This window comes from Myotis davidii, unplaced genomic scaffold (assembly GCF_000327345.1).
Source record: "Myotis davidii unplaced genomic scaffold, ASM32734v1 scaffold449, whole genome shotgun sequence".
NCBI lineage: Eukaryota > Metazoa > Chordata > Mammalia > Chiroptera > Vespertilionidae > Myotis > Myotis davidii.
The window spans coordinates 2,970,337-2,992,826 of NW_006383007.1; the positions used below are offsets into that span (position 1 = coordinate 2,970,337).

The window sequence follows — 22,490 nt, forward strand, 5'->3', positions numbered from 1 at the left end:
TGGTTTATATCTTTCTCGTATCACTTTTTTTTCAATGTCCTGTAGTTTTCAGAGTACAGTTTTTTTTACCTCCTTGATTAAGTTTATTCCTCAGTATCTTAATTTTTTTGTTATAATGGTAAATGGAATTGCTGTTTTAGTTTATCTTTCTGAGCATTCACTATTGGTGTATAAAAATGTGATGGATTTCTGGGTGTTAATTTTATACACTGCTATGTTTCCAAACCATTTACTATGCTGCTGTAAAAAGGAAGGAACTCTTACCATTTGCAACGGCATGGATGGAACTGGAGAGCATTATGCTAAGTTAAATCTAGTAGTTTTTTGATGGAGTATTTTGGTTTTTATATGTACAGTATCATGTCATCTGTGAATAATGAACGTTTTACTTCATACTTTCTAACCTAGATGCCTTTTATTTCTTCTTCTTGTCTGATACCTATGGCCAGGACTTCCAGGACTATGTTGAATAAGAGTGGTGAAAGAGGGCATCCCTATCTTGTTTCTGTTCTTAGGAGAAGTTGTTTAAGTTTTTGAAGATTGAGTATGATGTTGACTGCAGGTTTTTCAGATATGGTCTTTATTATGTTGAGGTATGATCCCTCTATGCCCACCTTGCTAAGAGTTTTTATCAAGAAAGGGTGCTGGATTTTGTCAACTGCTTTTTCTTCATCAATTGATATGATTATGTGATTTTTGTCTCTCAACTTGTTTACGTGATGTATTGCATTTACTGATTTGTGGTTATTGTACCATACTTGCATCCCTGGAATAAATCCCACCTGGTGATGGTGTATGATCTTTCTAATGTAATACTGGAACTGATTTGCTACAATTTTGTTGAGAATTTTAGCATCTATGTTAATAAGGGATATTGGCTTGTAGTTCTCTTTTTTTGTGGTGTCTTTATCTGGTTTTGGAATTAGGGTAACGCTGGCTTAATAGAAAGAGCTTGGACGTGCATCTTCCTCTTGAATTTTTTGGAGGAGGATAGGTAATAGTTCTTCTTTGAATGTTTGTAAGGCAATCCAAATCAGAGCTTTTGTTTGCTGGAAGATTTTTGATTACTGCTACTATTTCATCAGTAGTTATCGAGCTATTCAGGTTTATTGTTTTTATTCTTCCTGATTGAGTTTTGGAAGCCTTTATATTTCTAAGAGTATGTCTATTTCATCTAGGTTGTCCAGTTCGTTGCAACAGAATTATTCATAGTATTTTTCTACTCCTTTGTATGTCTGCAGGGTCTATTGTTACTTCATCTCTTTCATTCTGATTTTGTTTATTTGGGTCCTCTCTCTTTGATTCTTGGTGGGGCTGGCTAGAGGTTCATCAATCTTGTTTATCCTTTCAAAGAACCAGCTCTTGGTTTTGTTGATCTTTTGTATTTTTTTTGTCTCTATGTCATTTATTTCCACTCTGATCTTTATTATTTCCTTCCTTCTGCTTACTCTGGGCTTTTCATGTTGCCCTCTTTCTAATTCTTCAAGCTGTAGGATTAGATAATCTATTACCATTTTTTCTTGTTTTTTGAGGTAGGCTTGTATGTAGAGCTATGAACTTCCTTCTCTGGACTTCTTTCACTGTGTCCCATAGACTTTGGATTGTTGTGACTTCATTGTCATTTGTTACCAGAACACTTTTTATTTCTTCTCTGATCTCTTTGGTAACCTATTGTTTAATAGAATGCTATTTTATCCTCCAAGTATTTGACTTTTTTTTCATTGTAGTTGATTTCTAATTTTATGCCATTGTGATCTGAGAAGATGCTTGATATGATTTATATCTTCTTAAATTTGACTGTGTCCCAATATGTGGTCTATCTTTGAGAATGTCCCATGTGCCCTTGAGAAGAATGTATATTCTGTAGCGTTGGGGTGAAATGTTCTGAAGATGTTAATTAAGTTTATCTGATCTAGTGAGTCATTTAGGATTGATGTTTCTTTGCTGATTTTTTGTTTAGAGAATTTATCCAGTGGTGTCAATGGGTTATTAAAGTCATCTACTATGACTGTATTACTGTCGATCTCTCCCTTGATATCTTCCAGAAGTTTTTTTTATGCATTTGGGTGCTCCTGTATTGGGTGCATGTATGTTTACCAGAGTTATATCCTGTTGTTGAATTGCTCCCTTTAGTATTATCAAGTGGCCTTCCTTATCTCTTGTTATGGCCTTCACTCTGAGGTCTATTTTGTCATACATAAGTATTGGTACCCCAGATTTTTTTTTTTTCATTTCCACTCACCTGAAAAAAATTTTTCCATCCCTTCACTATCAGTATGTATGAGTCCTTTGTTCTGAGGTTGCATGCATGGACTTAGAACAAGGTAGAGGAAATTAGATATATGAGTAAGCCAACAGAGACTACTGTAATAGTAACATATCAATAAAGCAGATAAATGATACCAATTTTTAATGAGGGGTAAAAAGAAAGGAGAAAAACTAAAGCAGGAACAGGAGAAGAGAAATAGTATGAAAAAGGGAGAAGTGAGGAAGAAAAGGGTGGAATAAAAGAAAAAAAATGAGATAAAGTAAAAAAATGATAAAAAATATATAAAAATAGAATGAAGAACCCTAATCCAAAAAAATAAAAGGCTAAATTTTTCCCCCTTTTCTTTCTTAACTAAAACATAAAAAATAAAAAAGTGAAATAGTGAAGTGTCCTTCACTTCAGCTGAGTTTTAATGTCCCATGGGGGTTGGCTTAAAAAGCCTCCCTACTGTTCTGTCTGCTAGTTTCAGTTTCCTGTTAGGTAGTCAGCACCATGTTGAAGTTCCCAGTGATCCACCGCTCCTCTGTGTCTGTCTCCACAGCCTTGGTTTCAGGCAGGCAAGACCAATCTGCCTGCTTTGATTGTCGCCTGCTTTTAGTCATATTTATAGAAGTGTCTATTTCTGACATGGGCTCTAGGTGGGGCTTTAGGGTTGGAGGGCCCAGGATTTCCCAGAGCTGGATTCCTGGTTGCCTCTCCCTGCTTTTCTTCACAGCGTCCACAAAACTGCACCTCCACCTGCACCTAAGCCTCGGTGAGTGTTTGTAATTGAAAGATTCTATGTACTGGGTTTAGTGAGTAAGAGCAAGGAAAATATAAAAGCAAAGCAACAGCGCTGCTGCACATCTCCCTGCCCCGGCACTGCACGGCCAGTGCAGATCTTCAGGCTGCCTTTCTAGGCACAGCCTCCCATGGCTGTGGGCTTAGATCTAGATTCCCCAGCTGCCAGCAGCCCTGTGGACCCCCTTCCACAGTGGAGTGTTACAGGTGTCTCCAAGGGACGCGGACTGGGTGCAATGAAGTTTCCTTCTGACCCTCTCATCTGGGAGTCAGGTTTCTCTCTCTCTCCAGCCCAGATCCCTGATCCTACCATTCTCTAGGCCTCCTGTGTACTTTCCGGCCGTGGATTGTTTCCCCAGCTGTGGTTAATTCACCAATTCTGGGTGGATGTTATTTGATTCAGTTGTTTCTTCTATCTGCTCCATGAGAAGGCACAGGACACGTCTGCCTACTCGGCCACCATTTTGTCTCCACCCAGACAAACTTTTTCGGTGCCCACAACCAGGGAGGCTGGCGTCTCAGTGTTTGTGGTTCACAGCCAAGGCAGCAGGTCCCTGGCCTGTGTGGCTGAAGGGTCCCAGGTGGTGTCCAAGGGCACCTCGGGTGGAGGTGAGGCTGGGCTCCTCGTCACAGCAGCTCTCGCCTTCAAGATGGTGCGGCCTCTGCAGCAGAGCCAGCCACCCTGGGAGAGATTGCAGTGGCAGCAGAGGCTGCGTGGCTAGGGGAACCTGTTCCACCAGCCCCCTAAAGTCCTACAGGTTCTAACTGTCCCTCACTCACACACATACATCCCACATGTCCACATACTCTCTCCTTTCACTCCCTCACTCACTCACACTCACTTCCTTACTACCATCCTGCTGGCTGCCATCTTCCAACCTGTTGCCTTTGTTTTTAGACTCACATCTAATAAAATCATTCCTAAGACAGATGTCAAGGAGCTTACCCCCTGTTTTTTTTTTTTTCTATAAGTTTTATGGCTCCAGGTCTTACATTCAACTCTTTAATTCATTTTGAATTGATTTTTGTGTATGCTGTAAAATTGAAGTCCAGTTTCATTCTTTTGCATGTGGCTAACCATTCATGAAAGAGACTATCTTTTCCCCATTGTATATTATTGGTTTCTGTGTCATAAATTAACTGACTATATATGCATGAGTTTATTTCTGGGCTCTCTATTCTGTTCACTTGCCTTTATTTTGTTTATACTTATTTAAATTCCATTTTCATCAAGTTATTTATTTCTTTAACTATTGACTGGACATTAGAGAAAATTAACAGACTCTCAGCTGCTGATTCTTTTAGGTATGTGGACACTTCTGCCTGTCTAAAATTTCACAAATATCAAACCCCATTAAATTCCTGTCTTCCAATGAGCTTATTTTGATCATGCCAACCCACAGTGATGTGGCTCTTCTTCCAAATACTTAAACTACTTACTTGGTATATTTTTCATGGTGCACATGTGCTGCATTAATTATGCATTGCCTTTTATATACATAAACATTTTTTTTTCAAACTAATTGTAAACTACTTGATGGCAAATGAAATCATTATGTTTCTTCATATTCCTTTTGTACTTAACATACTGCTCTGCCCATTGTAGGTAATTATAGTATACTAGAGGCCCGGTGCATGAATTCATGCCGGTGGGGTCCAGCAGGCTCACCCTGATTGGGGCCGATTGGGCTGGGCTGGCTGGGGGGAGGGGATGCGGGAGGTTGGCAGGCCAGCCCTGCCACCTGGTTGAACTCCAGTTGAACTCCCAGTAGAGGGGATAATTTGCATATTACCCCTTTATTATGTAGGATTTGTTGATTGGCCAACAATATCACATCCTCATCTCATTATCATTATCAGCATCACCAGTAAGCATTTACTGAGAAGATGGCAAATCATTATCTAGAACAGCAAAGAATATCCTAAAAAATCCTTAAGACATTTTTTTGCATAAGCAGGAAAGAAAATACTACTTCTTGTACTGGTGAATTTGTGGTCCAGTTATGAGCACAAAATGAGTCTATGGTCTACTAGAAAAGTTAAGGGATTGAAAAATCAGGACATATGCCTCTCACTCTTCAGGTCCTTATAGCATGCTAGTTCTAGGCAAGCCAAGTCATCTCAGCCACCAATCTCTTTCCTCATCTGCAAAATTGCCACTATAGCAATTTCTTTCCTATATACTCCACTGGACTATACTGTGGGTAAAATAAGAAAATAAAAGATAATTCACTTTACAGAGGCAAATTCCTTATTTAAAAAACTCATTTTGTTTTAATGGTTATCTTAAAATTACATTCTCAGATAAAAATTCTAATGGGATAAATGTTTTTCAAAATATATCTTCTGTGGCATCCCCATATTAAAAATCCTCTGAATGTATTTCAAGGTAATAAAAGCCCTTCTCTGCTTTGAAGAGCAACAGGAGAGCAACCCACTGGCCTTCCTTGCTTCTGAGATCTTGAAGTTCCTGGGAAACATCCAAGAAATGATCAAGGTCCCAGCAAGGAAAAACCAATCCCTCTCTGAAGTTTAATATATCTTAACCATTACTATTGTCCCTACTCTGCGGATAGCAAAACTGCCTTATAGGATTGCTGTGAGTTGTAAATGAGATAATTTTTGTGAAAAGCCTTACAGAGGCTTGTTTTTAGGTGCTTAACTCAGGAAAATGGAAAATACTCATCTATTAATCTATTTGTTTTGTTGATGTTAGTATATTTTTGTGAAAAATTCACAAATTTGAGATCTCAGATTTGAGTAACCCACATTCAAATTGATGTTTCTCTTAATAAAAATATGTAACTTCAACTAGATATTGTATATTTTATGTTCTAAGTTTCATTAATTAGTAAGGTATAGCATTAACTACTTGTATAGCTATGCCTAACAAAAATCCATACCATTATTTTTATTATTTAAATTCTTTATTGTTTAGAGTTTTAAATAAATCTCCTTTTTCCCCCTATTGACCTCTCCTCAGCTGCTCCCACCCCGTAGCACATCACCCCCCTACTGTCTGTGTCCATTGCTTATGCTCATAATCCGTACCATTTTTATGGGCTTTTAAAATGCTTAAATCATTCAAAAAGGACTTGGATGAGTTAGTATTTTAAATTGACATCAATATAAGTTGGCAAGTTTGTGTTTTGTCTTAAAGATAAATGCTCCTGAGTTATTTGGACATAATAATCATGGTTAAGAACAGAAGTGTTTTAAATGGGCAGATAACAAAGATAAATATACATTTATTATTTTTTAAATGTTAAGTCCACAATTTAATATTTCCACATGACCCTTAAACCACATCCTGCATGGTTTGAATTTCAGAGAGTTTAGAAGTTCTTTTTATCTAATGCTTATTCTCAGAGTTTGCTTTGATTCTTTTTTTCCTGTTGCATGATAAATAAGAGTTTTGAGTTCTTTAAAGATCCTCTAGACTTATGAGCAAAGGAAGATGAGGATTAAAATAATCTAATTTTTATTTATTAAGTACACAAGTTGTTCCAGAATTTTTGGAAAACACCAAACTAAAACATCCTCAAAATGTTTGCTTCTTAGATTTTTAGATTCAGATGTCTAATCAATCCTGCCACCTTCCTTTTAAAGATGAGGAAATTGAGTCACAAAGAGCTTTAGTTGTTTATCTCTAGTCATATAGCTGACTAATGGCAGAACTGGTACTAAACCCTGTTGATTTTATTCTTTCTACTAAACTAAACTGCTAAATGTTTCCAAGAAGGATAAGTATGTAATTTTACATTAGAATGCAGGAACATTGAGGGCAAGGATAGTGTCTTATTTATCCATGCAGTAATAATAAATCTTTGCAAATATACTAGAGGCCCAGTGCATGAAATTCATGCAAGGGTAGGGTCCCTAGCGGCTGCCAGCAGGGGCCTCCCTTCCCCACTGGCTGCCTGCTGCTGCTGCTGGCCAGGCCTCCCTTCTCACCTGCCTTGGCCTGGCACTGTCTACTCACCTGTTCCACGATCCCTCCATGGCCCCCCTCTCATCGGGACCCATTGGGGCTGGCAGCACCTCCACTGCCACCTGCTGCCAGTGCCACGTCTCTGACACCTGCCATGTTTTGTGCCACCCCATGGTGGTCAGCACACATCTAACTCTGGGCTGGTCAAACTCCCGCCCATAGGGACGTTTGCATATTAACCTTTTATTATATAGGATATTGAGTAATAGAGCTGCTGACCAGTGTTCATTTCACTAATAATATGGCATAGGAATTAGTGCATCTTCTTTGACTGAAGTAAGCATCTTAATTGAAACTTAGCTGTTTGATTAACCTCAATTTGTGGTTTCAGTGACAATAAGTGTCACAAATTCTTATCTAGAAGGAAATAACAACCTCTAGGGCTCTGATCTTGAAAATCCTAATGTTCAAAGTGACTATACAGATGTTCCTGTGCAAATGTTATTTTACAACATCCAAGCTGGTATTTCAATGCATTCCCTGCTGCCAAGGTGAGCAGACAAGTCTATATAGGTGCAGCAATTTCTATCACAATAGGGTCTTTTAAAAGGTTCTTAGAAACCAAGTGATTAAAAAATTACAAAATCACACTGAGTAATATAAGTAATATCTACCATAGTATTACAATTATATATTGATTTAAATCCAGAAAATTATATTTGATCTTCAGACAACTAAAACCTGTGTGACAATAATCTTCCCCAATAGGTAGGACTCTACTAGAGTAAGTTAGGCAAATGGGTATCCTCTTTTAAAATGAGGTTTTTGTCTCAAATCCCAAGATATGCCCATGATAAGCGAAGAAAACCACATGAAGGGCACCTTTTTGTCCATACCAGATTTTGTCCTAAGTAATCAAAGACACTTGAAATAGATTGAGAGGCCTTCTTTGTGTCCTTTTCACCCAAGCCTTCTTCTGATTCTGTGTCTGCCAGTCTAATAAGAAAGTCTTGGCAAGAAAATGTGCCAGAATTTATCTTTAAGGCCAAGAGAAAATGAGCTTAATCTATTCACCACAGAGTTAGTGTCAAACAAAAAGAGACTGCATGCCCCTAGCACCTTTGCTAGACAAATGTCCTGGAACCTGGCTTCTGGGAGTGGTACAAGAAAGATGTCTGTTGGGGGTGGGAGAGCTGAGGACTTCGTCTGGATCTTTCTCTAGACAGAAATAACACATTATATATAGATGAGAAGAGGTTACAACACATTGTTTGGCAATATATCTGAGTTCTAATCCTGACTCCACCATCTATTATATGGTTAAACTTGGCCAAGGTATTTACCTTGGGGAACAGATGACACCTCTTTTCTTTCTCATATCACTGGCCAGCCCCTCCAGCCATTCCTTCACTGTCAGGATGGTAGAGTGTCAGCAGAGTGTAATGGGAGAAAAATAGGCTAAGGGATTAGACAAATTTGGCTTCTATTTCATCTCTGTCATATGGAGCTATAGCTTTGGAAAATTACTTTTCATAAATCACAGTTTTCTAATCAGGAAAATTGAGGTGGTAAGTATGTTTGCTTGGTAAGTTCATTGTACACTTTAGATAAAATAATGCATGTACAGTATTTAGTATAGTACATGACCCAGTTTGATCATTCAATAAATATTAGATATTAATTACAATAGCCGAAGCTTGGGTGTGAGCCTAAATGGGATGTGGGAAAAGGGGGCCATTCAGCCAGCTATATTCTTAGACTTAGGGTTACCTTAGGCACCTAAATAGTTGTCCCTTCACATGATTCAGCCTAAGTCCTTAGGCTATGACTTCAGGTATTGCCAACAAAGCTTAAATTTTTATTTTCTTAAGACTTTTTGCAGCAATGTATAGTGGATAAGTTTTGAGGGTCTGAGGAATTCTTGCTAAATCTAATCACAGTACTATTTCTTTCACAAAAATGTAGATTAAATGCCAGCCTACTGACTAAAACATAAATATAATGTATAGCTATTGTGCTTATATTGGTTGCAGCAGTCCTCTTATCCTGAAGGATTTAGACAAAATCTTTACCCAATTGGTTTATTTTAGTTATCTCTTCTTTTCTATCTTCCATTCTAATCACAGCACACTCTTCTCCAGTAGACTTTTCAAATTCCCTAGTGATGTATGTAAATTAAATATATGACCATGGTACTCTTGCATAAAACTACTCAGTGACTTCCTATTATATTTAAATCAAATTGAAAACCATTCTTAGAGCCTACAGAATTTAGTGCTTACCCAATCCCAAAATTTATTTCATGTCATTCCTCCCCTATCTTCTTCTCTGCTCCTCTCAATATAATGTAGCCATATTGACCTTCATTTCATTTCTTAAACAAGCCAGGCTATTTTCGGTATGAAGTCTGTTATACTTGTTCCCGCTGCCTGGAATGTTCTTCCCTTACATCTTCTCATTGCTTTCTAACTGTTCAAGTTGTAGTTAAAACATTTCCTTTTCAGAGAGGCCTAATTTAACCTCCCTAACTAGTAGCTCACCCCTTTCCAAATAATGTCAACTTTCTTGTTCTCACAGCATAATACCTTTGTCTGCAATAGTTTGTTTACATATTTATGATTCTTCTTTCTCCACTGTTGAGAACAGGGACTTTATCTTATTCACCATTTATCATTAGTGTCTAGAACTGTGACTTGCTCACAGACTCTCGATAACTCCCGTGTGGGGTAAAGTAGGTTTATAGTATTTTGTATGGAAAATAATACAATAATTAATAAATAATAATGCAAGAATAAATTCTGTGTTTTACATACTCACAACTGTAAACCTACTTCTGCCATAACCCTGTATTTATAAATGTGGGAATGAATGAATGGCCTGAAATCTTCCTTTAATAGTAGGCAGTCTCCACCTACTCCCCTTTCCAAATCTCTGAAATTTATTCAGCACTGAATAATAATGTTTAGAATTTTGCTACCTTTATAGCAGTGATAGTTTACATAACCACTTTAACTTTCCACATGGTCACCCTGAATTTCACCTTCCAGGTAATACTGCACAGTCTTCCCTTGTTCATTACTCACTGATTTCTGGGTGGGGCACCATCACTTCTCTTTTTCTTTTTCTTTTTTTGGGGGGGCAGGGAGGCGTGTGGTACAGGGAGAGATAGAACACTTTTTAAACCCTTGGAAAGACCCAGAGTTTCCACCAGTGGGTTCTCTTCCAGGAGATGTTATTTAGAGACATCTGGTCCAAGAAACATAGATAATCCTAAACTCTGTTTATGGTATACCCATTGAGAAATTCCCAACTACAACTATTTTTTACATTGCTTTATCTGTGCATTCTTTCTTTGTGCGTTATTTTGCCATTCCTCATAACCATATTTATTTTTTCCACTCTTGTTTACATTTTCTCTGCCCCTCAATACAACCCCACAATAACTCAAGCAAGATTGAATGGCAACCAACATGAATTTGAATCATGCCTAATTTCCTTAATTCAATTTGCTATTCATTTATTCATTCAACAAATATTTATTGAAAGCCTATCATGGGTAATATTCTGTGCAAACCATGGGAATATACTAGTGAACAGGTAGCATACATTCTATTGTTGTTGACAGCAATAAATAAATTAAAAATACATTTATTGTATGTATTATGTTATATGTATTATAATCATTATAATATATTAAGACATATATCTACTTTTATTGTCCATCTTGACCCTTAATGCTTAAATTTTAAATTTTTGTAAAGTAAATATCAGTATATGAGTTATAAATCAATTAAATCATGATTTACTCAATATGTTAGAGTTTATTTACAAAGTAAACAAGCTGTTATGTGTCCATACAAACATTGACAAGTTGTAACAAAAATAAAATGAATTCAGCATTTCCCATCACTTTTATAAATTGTGGATTAACTTGAATTTATTGGACACCCAGACTCTGGCTTTGCCATGGCCCTGTCTTTACCCTAAGTGGGGAGACCATTGGGCTGCCTTTGTGTGAGTGAAAACTAGCCATAGAGCTGGGAAAGCAGGAGGTACATTTATTTCTTGCCTAAGCCTTACCAAAGTTTGTAAACCTAAACATTTTAAAGATCTATTTAAGTCCTTGGGAAACCAGTTATTTCCTTCCAGCTTTACCCTAATTAGGTTAGAGGGTTTTAAAAATTTATTCCAATAGCTAAAATAAGGAGTTTGATATTTTATCTATAGGTTAAATAAGTAGCCCTATAAGAGATCAACTAAAGGATTTGTATACATACATATTAGCATAACCAATGCTACGCCTGCTAGAATGTATACTGGTGTGCTATAGGGATCAAAGACTTGAGTTGATAAACCTTCAGTCAGAATTGCAAGTGGGCCACTAACTAGCTGTAGGTTTATGGGCATAATATTTAATATTTGTCTATGTAATTTAAAAATAGAAGTAAAAAAATGTCCAACTTAGCAGAAATATAAATAAAGCCCTTGTCACCAAAAAGATTGTCAATAAATTGTGACTCTTAACTTCTCACTATCAAGTAAGCTGACTCATGCCCTAACATATGGGAAGTGGGTAGAACAAATTTTTCTCTTTTCTCTACCGACTTATACATTGAATTAATTAATGTTATTGCATACCTTCTCTATGCTGGGCATGAAGTATGGCTGTGGAGGAACCAAAGAAAAAAATGGCTTTCCTGATCACACGCAGCTCACAATCTAATTGGAGGACAAAGCAGTTGAGGGACCAATGAGATACAGTGTGCTAGTTTAGGTAAGAGCTAAGAAATGGGTTCTGTGGGGACACTGCATGGGGGAGGGGGATTGGTCTACAAAACCCACAAAGATGAGTTTTAAAGGATAAGAGAATATGCTCAAGTGGTAAAGGAGAGGAAGTTTATTCCAGATTTCCAGATAAGGAAGTCATCTGTCACTTGACGGTGAGCTTCATAAGGTCAGGGTCTTGATTTACTGAATATGATATCTCTAGCACCTAGGACAGCACCAGACACAATGGTCTCTGAAGTCTATTTAGTATATCACACTAACCACGTGAGCCCAGGCTCTACTACCTCTTCTTTCTTCAACTGGTGTTAGGATTTAATGAAAGAAATCTTGTCACATAATAAACACTCATTAAAAGTTCACACTTAACACTATTTTCTGGTGCATGGTGACACTTTCTGTGAAGCATCTACATATATCTATACTAATAAAAGTCTAGGTGGTCCTCATGCCCTCGCAGATGTTGTAAAAGATGGCTGCCACAAGATGGCCGCCACAAAGATAGCCACCACAAAGATGGCTGCCACAAGGTGGCCACAGGCACAGCAGAGGCAGGGCCCAGCAGCTGTTCTGTGCTGTGAGACCTGGGGATCCCGCAGCTCCACACAGTGCAGAGGAGCCTAGTCCGGCATCTCTGCCGCCTCATGCAGAGGAGGCAGGTCCCAGCAAAGGAGGTAGGTTGCAGCAGGAGAGGGCAGTTGTGGGTGATCGGGTGAGCAGGGCAGTTGGGGATGATCAGGCCATCAGGGGAGCAGTTAGGCATCAATCAGGCTGTCAGGGGAGTGGTTAGGGGCAATCAGGTAGGCAGGCAGGTGAGTGGTAGGACCCAGTGGTCCCAGATTGTTAGAAAGATGCCTGACTGCCGGTTTAGAACCGATCCCGGGATGAGAACCGGCAGTTGGACATCCCCTGAGGGGTCCCAGATTGGAGAGGGTATAGGCTGGGCTGAGGGACACCCCCCCATGCATGAATTTTGTGCACTGGGCCTCTAATTTATATATATATATGACAAATATCTAAATTGACCGCCCCTTCTTGACACCCACAGCCAATCAGGAGTGAGTATGCAAATTAACCGAACAAAGATGGTGGGCCTATGGGCAGCACGCATGCAAGCAGGCACCAAGCGACAGGGCGGGACCCTTGTGTCATCACCATGGTGACAACACACGTGTTCCGGACTGCCCCAGCCGCTGTGGGCCTCTAGGGAGCATGGAAAGGTGGAAAGGCGGCTCTAGAGCGAAGGTGTTGCCAGCAGCCAGGGGAAGGAAGGCCTATTCTTGCAGGAATCTTCATGCACTAGGCCTCTAGTCTATATATAAAAGCCTAAGTAACCGTCTGAGCATTTGACCTTTCACCTGGTAGCTATAACATATAGTGACCACCAGGGGACAGGTGCTCCGACCAGTAGAGGAGGGAGCTCTATTCCTCACAGAATCATCTGTGGGTTCAGTTGCTGCTGGGGCACTGTCAGTCCCAAATCTGCTTCACTTGCATCCTGGACCCAGAGAGGAGGGAGCCCGATTCTAGGGTGTGTTACCCGAGAATCGCCCTCTCCACAATCCAGGACCCCTCGGGGGATATTGGGGGATGTTGGAGAGCCAGTTTTGGCCCAATCACAGGCCAGGCCGAGGGACCCATCCAGTGCTTGAATCCATGCACCAGGCTTCTAGTAATTAAATAAATAGCACTCTGGCATATTGTCTTGTTGGACTTTGTTGAATCACCTCAATTCCAAACCATGTTGGTTACACATCTGCTGTGAACCAATGGCCAGGACAGAGAGTAAATATCAAAGTTAGATAAAAATATAGTCTCCATTCTACAAGGACCTCAAATACTACAATATAAAGTAATAAATGCTAAAATGGAAATATTTTTAAAATTGTTATGGGAGTTCAGGTGATAAGCAGAAGAAATTCCTATAAAAATGGGGAAGAGAATTTTAAAAAATAATAATTCTGGTGGAAACCTAGAAAGAATCAAGTACAAATAAAAGATGACAGTGATCTCCCAAGTGTACATCTCCAGGAAAAATAAAAACTGACTGATTATGAATGCATTGAGATGATGGTGATAATTCTACTGGAATCTTTGGAGTGGATCAGTGATAGGTTCATAGAAAACTGAGGTGAGTGGAAACCCAAGGCAATTAAACTCTTAGAAAAATAAAACATTGTTGGAGAAAGGAAATATAATGATAGCTTAGGGAATAAATACTTTGACCTCTCCAATTTAATGGCTCAGCTGTGGCTAATATTTGAATGGCTCTAAAATTGGGGAGATGGAAGGAGGAAAAGTTAAAGGAATTTTTAAAGTTAAAAATTAAGAAATATTGTTAATATTATTTAGAAACAGCCAAAAGAATCAAATGAGGTTCTTCTGAGGAGCAGGTATCATGATTATGGGGGAGTGAAGAAGATAAAAATATTTCTTGATAAGCTTTGAGATAGCATTTGAATCTTAGAAAACATATCAATGCATTATTGAATAAAGATAAATAGTAATGAACTTAAACTTTAACATCTTGGACAAAGGGGATTACCTAATAGGGAAAGGTGAGATTGGCTCTTGACTGGTAAGTAGCATCAGATTATGAACAATCTTGAATACTACAGAGGTTGTACTTCAGAACTCCAAGTAGCTAATAAAATGAGGAGAAACATTCAGTTTCTGTTTTAGATAGGACATTTTGGGATACTCTAGGATAGTGGTTCTCAAACTTTCTAATGCTGCAACCCTTTAATACAGTTCCTCATGTTGTGGTGACCCCCAATTTCATTGTTACAAATTGAACATAATTAAAGCATAGTGATTCATAACAAAAACAATATGTAATTATATATGTGTTTTCTGATGGTCTAAGGCGACCCCTGTGAAAGAGTGGTTGACCCCCAAAGGTGTTGCGACCCACAGGTTGAGAACCTCTGCTCTAGGAGATGGCCAAATGCATGAATGGTGTCAGGGAAAGTACTTATGATAGCTCAACAAATAAATAATGAGATTTGAAATAAGATGTTGATGATGGGCATAGAAAGCAAAGGCATAGTTTGAGATAGATCATCAATGTAAAATCAACAGGTCTTTGTGATTGATTGGGTGTATGAAATAAAAGAAATATCAAAATTAGTACAGAGACATCTACATTTTGATAATGAAGCTATTTGTTGTTATATTAGCATAGTTGAAAATGGATTTACAATCTTCTCAGGCAAGGGAAAGAAAAGAAAAACTAAACAAAAGAGACTATAGCACACAAAAACATTTTTGCATAGCAAAGGATATCAACAAAATGAAAAGATAACTTACTGTTTGAGAGAAAATATTCTCCAATGATACATTCAATAAGGGGTTAGTTAATATCCAAAATTTATTTTTAGAAATTCATAAAATTCAACATCAAAAAACCCAAACGACCCCATTTAAAAATCGGCAGAGAACCTGAATAGACACTTTTCCAAGAGGACATCCAGATGGCCAATAAAATCAAAAGATGCTTACATCACTAATCATCAGAGAAATGCAAATTAAAACCACAATGAGGTTTCTCCTCACACATGTCAGAATGGCTACCATCAATGAATCAACAAAGAATGCGTTGATGAGGATGGATAACAAAGGGAACTCTTGTACACTTTGATGGGATTGCAAATTATTGCAGCCACTATGGAAAATACTATGGAGGTTACTAAAAATATTAAAAATAAACTACCTTATGACCCAGCAATTCCACTTCTGAGTATTTATCTGAAAAAATTCAAAACACTAATTTGAAAAGATATATGCCCCTATATCAATTGCAGCATTATTTACAATAGTTAAGATATGGAAGAAACCCAAGTTCCATCATTAGTCAATTGGATAAAGAAGTAGTGGTACATATATAAATTGGAATATTATTCAGACATAAAAAAGAATGAAATATTACCATTTGTGACAACCTGGATGGACAGAGAGGGCATTACCATACACTAAGTGAAATAAGTCAGACTTGGAGAAAGACAAATACCATATTATGTCACATATGTGGAATCTATAAAGAACAAAATAAACAAAACAGAAATAGACTCACAGAAACAGAGAATGAGCCCTTGCCAGATAGGAAAGGGCTTGTTGTGTCTGGGTGAACAGGTGGAGGAATTTAGAAGTACAAATTGGTAGTTACAAAATAGTCATGGGATATAAATTATAGCATAAGGAACACAGTCAATAATATTGTAGTAACTTTGTATGGTGCCAGGCGGGCACTAAACTTATTGGAGGATCACCTTGTAAATTATAAAAATGTCTTGCCCTAGCTGGTTTGGCTCAGTGGATAGAGAGTTGGCCTGCGGACTGAAGGGTCCTAGGTTCAATTACAGTCAAGGGCACTTGCCCAGGTTGTATGCTCGATCCCACTGTGGTGCATGCAGGATGCAGCAGATCAATGATTCTCTCTTATCATTGACGTTTCTATTTCTCTCTCCTCCCTTCCTCTCTGAAATCAATTAAAAATATATTTTAAAAAAATGTCTAACCACTATGCTGTACACCTGAAACTAATATAAGATAGCTAGAGGCCCAGTACACAAGACTTGTGCACTGGTAGCGTCCCTAGCTGCTGCCAGCTGTTGACCAGGGCCTCCCTCCCTTACCCCAGCTGGCCCCGGCCCCCGGTCGAACTCCTGGAAAACTCCCAGTCTAGGGGACAATTTGCATACTATGCTGTTATTATATAGGATATTAAATGTGAATTATAATTGAAAAATAAGAATAAAATAAAAATAAAACTGCAACTATGATCAAGTTGCTTTCCCCACCCCTTGAATCGAAGCTGGTCTGTGACCTCCTTTAACCAACAGGAAGTGAAGTAAAAGGGCTGGTTCTGAGGTTAGGCCTCCAACAGGAAGCACAAGGAACTGTCTTAAATATAACCTGAGAATTTAGTTGAATGGTGAAAATATGTGTCTAAACACAATTGAATAAGAGGAAATGGACTTTTAAAATAATTACAGCATAAAAAAGTTTAAGAAAATAACTTTTTCAGGGAATTTTATACTGATTATTATTTATAATCAAAATTTCAGAGAAATTTTAAAGTGTTATAAGACAATTGTCAGAACTTAGTCTCCATTTACAAAATTGTTTCTCTTCTGAAATGAAATAAAGATTCCCCAAAATTAATGATTCATGAAAGCATTGCAGAGTTTTAAAATTCCAGGAGATATTCTTGCTGTACTTGTCTCCATCAGGGTGCATGCTGATGGTCTCAGAGGGCAGCACAAGAACCTCATTGTTTGACATCTCTCACCCTGAGAAATGGATGTCTCAGTTTTAGTGCAGCAACATGCTGCTTGGTGTGCATTTTTTAAAAATGATTTTGGCTTCACTGTTGAAAAAGCACCATTTTGATGTATCAGGTTTATGTCTCCTACTTAGTGTTTGGCAAGAAAAATCAGGCAACACATGTACTCAACTCATAACAAGTTTATGGATTTTGTATTTTAATCCACTTCTGGGAAAAAGACAAGCAGCCAAAGATCCAAATGATATATTAATGGTCTAAATTATATTTTAATTCATCTTTTACCAACACATGAGAAGTAATGAAGACCTTACTACGCATTCCATAAGTCTTTTCAACTGACACTGGTCTCACACTTGAGGTCACAAACTGTTTCAGTAAAAATCTCAGATTCCGTATGATCCTTGGCATCAAATCCCCTACATCAATATCAGGAACACTTGTACCTTGATATTATCAACAGCTTGCTCTTGTGGGTTTGTTGTTATTGTTACTTAAAAAAAAAAGTAGTATTTTCTGCTTAGGTTGCAAATAAATGTAGACTAATATTCATGGCTTCAAATGAGTATCATTTGATTTACGGAAATACTTGTATTGGTTATATCTTGACTTGTCTAGAGGGGATTAATGGGTCTTATCTAAAAACAATGAGCATTTTGGAAACATAACATCATCATTTAAAAGAGCCTTTAAAAATATAAAGTATGGTTTTCATGTATCTTTTGGGAAATTAACTGTGATAAAAATGTTATTAGAATGTAAAAGATCATATATTGTATGATTCCATTTATATGAAAAATCCAGGGAAGGCAAATCTATAGAGACAAAAAGATTAGTGGTTGCTTGGGGCTTAGGGTAAGGAACAGGGGTGACTGAAATGGGCACAAGGGATTTCTCTGGGGTGATGAAAATAATCTAAAACTAGATTGTGTTGCAGAACTCTGTAAATCTACTAAAAATCACACTTAAAACTGCATAAATGTTATCTTATATAAACTATACCTCAATATACTTTTAAATATATTTTTACTAGAGGCCTGGTGCATGAATTCATGCATGGGTGGGGTCCCTTAGCCTGGCCGGAGATTGTGGTTGATCTGGGCCATCTCGCCCAGTCCCAATTGTGGCCTATCAGGGCCAGCCGGCTGGGGGGAGGGACTGAGGGGAAGTTAGCCAGCTGCAGGAGGTTGGCTGTGGGAGTGCACTGACCACAAAGGGCCAGCTCCTGCATTGAGCATCTGCCCCCTGGTGGTCAGTGCATGTCATAGAGATTGGTTGACTGGTTGTTTGGTGGACTGGTTGTAATGGTTGCTTAGGCTTTTATATATATAGATTGATTTCAGAGAGAGGAATGGAGAGGGAGCAAGAGAAGAAAGATCAATGATGAGAGAGAATCATTGATCAACTGCCTCCTGCATGCCCCCCACTGGGGATTGAGCCCCCATCCCAGGCATGTGACCTGACCAGGAATCAAACCATGACCTCCTAGTTCTAGGTTGATGCTTAACCACTGAGCCATGCTGGCTGGGCAAGCTGTTTTATATATTTTAAAGATCCTGTTATTTTAAGGAACTGATAGAGCTCTACAATACAATAGTACAAATACAATAGTTTCAGTAATGGTAAAAAAAAAAATTAAAGCAATAGGTAATATTTACTGGATGTGAAAGTGGGTACTCCACTCTTTAGCTGCATGTCCTTGGGAGGTTCCTCACACTCTCAAAGCTTGGAGTTCCTACATTTATAAAATGAGGATAATAATGCTATCTAATCACAATACAATTTTGGGAATAATTAAATAAGATAATGAATGTAAAAGTTCCAATGTTTTGCTCAGAAGATAGTGGTTTCTTAATAAATGATAGCAAGTAGCATTAGTAATAGTAACTAGTATTCACTTTGGAAGAAAATATACATTTTATAAATAAATACATTAAATTAATGAATCAAAAGTGCTAGTTAACATCATTCTAATTCTTGGATAATTCAATATAATAAAGAAGTAATATGCAAATTGATCATCATGCCCTCACACAAGATGGCCACCCCCATGTGGGTACAAGATTGCCACCCCAAAGTGGACACAAAATGGCCAGCAGGGGAGGGAAGTTGGGGGCACCCAGGCCTGCAGGGGAGGGCAGTTGGGGCCAACCGGGCTGGCAGGAGTGGTTAGGGGTGAGTAGGCAGGCAGGCAGGCAAGCGGTGGGGAGCCAATAGTCCCAGATTATGAGAGGGATGTTCAACTGACAGTTTAGGCTCAATCCGTGAGGGGCCCCAGATTGGAGAGGGTGCAGGCTGGGCTGAGGGAACCCCCCACCCCAGTGCATGGATTTCATGCACCAGGACTCTAGTTCATATCATAAAAAATAAACAAGCACCACCAGGGTAGCTCAGTGGTTGCGCATCAACCTATGAACCAGGAGGTCATCGTTTTATTCTCAGCCAGAGTATATGCCCAGGTTGTGAGATCAATCCCCAGTAGGGTGTATGCAGGAGGCAGTTGATCAATGATTTTCTCTCATCATTGATGTTTCTATCTCTTGCTCCCTCTCCCTCTTTCCCTCTTCTTCCTCTCTGAAATCAATAAAAATAATATTTTGTAAAAGTAAAGATGTTTAGGTACTCAAATAAGGTAAAAACAGAGCATTCAACTTTGTGTTTGTAATTCTTTACTATCTATATTAATTCTATAGCATTTATGTATTTTGTTCTGTTTGATATAAAGCTTAATGAGAAAGATAAATTTACCACAGTGATGATGACTTCTCTCTTTATATTTATATCCTATCAATTTTTACTCTAAATATTTTGAGGTTATATTTGGTTCGTGCAAGTTTGAAATTGTTATACTTTTCTGTGAGTTGACTCTTTTATTATTATCTGGTGACTCATCTCTAGTAATGTTTTTTGCCTTAAAGTCAATTTTATCTAATTTAAAACACTGATACAGTTCTTTTTTAGATATAAATATATTATGTATATTCTTTGATCATTTAACTTTCAACCTTATATTTTATATCCTATTTTTGTGTCCACTGTTATAACCTTTGCCTTTTAAGTTAAACATTTGGCCATTTACATTTATTATAATTGCTTAACTGTTTTAATTTATTACTATCTGTATTAGTTTGCTAGAGTTGCCATAACAAATTATCACAGACTGGGTGGTATAAATAACAGAAATTGATTTTCTCATAGTTTTCAAGGCTAGAAGTCCAAGATACTAGTATAACCACGTGTCAGCAGATTTCATTTCTTTTGAGGCTTCCCTCCTTGGCTAGCAGATAGCTCCTTCTCATTGTGTACTCACATCATCTTTCCCCTATGCACACAAACCCCTAATATATCTTTGTGTTTTCAAATTTTCTCTTCTTATGAAGTCTGATTGAATTAGGGCCTATTTGAATTGGTTAATTTTAACTTAATTACCTCTTTAAAGGCCCTGTGTCTGAGATAGTGGCACAGGACAAAGACAATCTTAGGGCTCTACTTCTTCTCTAGGTTCCTGTTTTCACTTAGTTTTTGGATTATGAGTAATCCTATTTTCTTGCCAGAGCATAAATGCATGTTATAAATTTCTTTTTAGATTATATCCAGAATTTGATTTGTTTTCAACAGGAAGGTCAGTCTCAATATCTGGTATGCCAATCTGATAGAAAAATAAGGCTGACTCATCTTTCATCTAAAAAGGGAGACAGATAAAGATAGAGGAGATTTTTGTTGGTTGGTTGGTTGATTGTTATTGTTTTTCTGTTGAGTTCCATTTTAAAAGTTGAGGACTTATTTGACCTCCCTATGTCCTGGCATGACTTACCTAAGATCTGGAGAAGGCTTCATGGGATAAAGATTTCAAGCACCTTTAGGACTGCATATGAATTTTTGATAGCTATAGCCTGTGGCCTTATATAAGCAGGGAGAAATCATACTAGCTATTGGTTTAGCAGTGTAAGAGTCTCAAGTCTTTTCGAGTTGCTATCTATTTAGAATTTGTGCTGTAAAAGCTAAAAAATAAGTGGCTGAAAGCATGCAGAAATCTATATAAATTTAACTTAACTTGGAGTGATGTGGGGGAAATGAGGTGGACTAAGGTTTGAACCTATATAAGATTGAATAACAATGAAAGCTAGTTCCTCCAGCTATATCTTTGGGAAATATCCTTAATTCATCATAACACTTCCTCCCCTTGAGTCACAAACATGTTTCAGCATCTTTCTCAGCACAGTATTCTCAGCACCCAAACTACCAGAGAATGCAGGAAGATTATGCTTATCAGCAAAATTACAACTAATTGTGTTTCTGTTCTAATTTTTTTTTCCAATTAGGATATTGTTAATAATACATTTGTTTAGGTCAGTGGGGAAAATAAGTTTTCTAACTTCGCCCTTTTTGAAGCTCTGCTATATAAGGAAACCCATATTAGCACTTCCTATAATTGACTACACAGACACAACAAGTAATATCCAGTGATTGCTGGAGAGGAAAGGAAGATTTGTTTATAGGGTTTCCCAAATGAGAACTTTCCAGGAAAGTCCACACTTTGATCTAGATTTGGAAATAAGTACATTAAGAACTTTTCAATTATTTTTTTTTCTCCTAGAACGTACTTGCTATATATTTTTTGCCTATGGAATTAATTTTGTAAAGTCATTTTAATTTGTAAAGAGATTTTTAAATTCTTATGGTAATGAGAAAAAGAGACTCAATTTATATTTCTATAACAGAAAATATATAGGAGTTCAGATGAAAGCAGAATGTAAAGATTAGAAGGATAAGTACATGAGCCTGGATTTTAATCTCAGGTGTTTTTTCTTAATTTAAAAATGTTGACAGAGGGAAGACAAGAGGATTGAGGGGAAAGTAAATAAATGATGTATTGCAAACACTTAAAATAAAGTCTGCACTTAGGAAGAAGGCCTCTAAAACTTATCAGTTATATTGTTATATAAAAATACATAAATACACATTTTTTCATACTCAGTTAACTTGTCATACATTTCTTATTCATCAGGAGAAAATAATAGTACCTACCTCATAGGATTATTATAAGGGTGAAATATAAAGCTCTTAGAATAGGATCTGGCTCATGTAACACTCAAAAACCATAACTTTTATTATCATACTAGAGGCCCGGTGCACAAAAATTTGTGCACTTTGGAGGTCCCTCAGCCCAGTCTGTGCCCTCTCGCAGTCTGGGACCCCTCGAGGATGTCCACCTGCTGGTTTAGGCCTGCTCCCCAGGGGATTGGGCCTAAGCTGGCAGTCAGACATTCCTCTGGCAGCCCGGGAGCCCTTGGGGGATGTCCACTTGTCAGTGGGGAGCAGGCCTAAACTGCAGTTGGACATCCTTAGTGCTGCTGAGGAGGCGGGAGAGGCTCCCAACACCACCGTTGTACGGGCAGCCATCAGCCTGGCTAGTGGCTGAGCAGAGGCCCCCCCCTGGG

The 22,490-nt window shown here is 38.0% G+C and overlaps 1 long non-coding RNA gene across 1 annotated transcript in view; it reads left to right on the forward strand.

The window, feature by feature from the left end:
• The window catches only part of LOC102770366, a 328,666-nt gene that overhangs the window by 239,321 nt on the left and 66,855 nt on the right, over nt 1–22,490 (forward strand). The gene's annotated exons all lie outside the window — the stretch shown is intronic.